Source organism: Penaeus monodon, chromosome 29, assembly GCF_015228065.2.
Source record: "Penaeus monodon isolate SGIC_2016 chromosome 29, NSTDA_Pmon_1, whole genome shotgun sequence".
Classification (NCBI taxonomy): Eukaryota; Metazoa; Arthropoda; class Malacostraca; order Decapoda; family Penaeidae; genus Penaeus; species Penaeus monodon.
Window position 1 is genome coordinate 31,370,129 of NC_051414.1, and position 690 is coordinate 31,370,818.

A 690-nucleotide genomic window follows, 5' to 3' on the forward strand; every position below is an offset into this window, starting at 1 on the left:
GTCGGGCATGGCGCGAGCTGACCCCATCAGGCCACTCAAGGCTACGCACAGGGACAATAGCAACGAAATCTGGAAAGGGGAAGATAACAACAAAAATGAATATTTTAAACTAATAGAAGATAGTGATAAACAAGTTAATATGCCATAACAAAAAGCAATACGCAAATAGATATACTGCGCTGCATAAACTCCAACGAAAATACATTTCCCCAAGCCATGAATAAACCACAAACAAAACTTTAAGGAAACAAACACTTACGATCTTCATTGTGAGATGATGCTCTTCCACAATGCAATTGCAGGATGATGAACCTCTCTTGTATGGGTCCTTATATACCTAGACTCGATCACCGGATAGTGACCCGGGCGAGGGACTCAGACTCCCCATTGGAGGCGGGGCGTTCCCTTCTCCCGTACAAGAAACTCGAGCAAAAAGTAGGAACTTAGTTTTTTTTTTATATTACCTCGGTAGCATCCAGGACTCCTATTGTCTCCATATCCATTGCAGGTATTGTCAAGTGTATCCCGTTATCGTTATGATAAGAATTGTCTTTATTCCTTTATATGCATTTATACAATTCTTTATCTTGCCCCTAAACGGCGTCACTGTAACGTGTAAGGAACTCGACCTTGACCTTGATCCCCCTATGGGAGTTTCCCCTTTTCCTACTAGGACATTCCAATCACGAG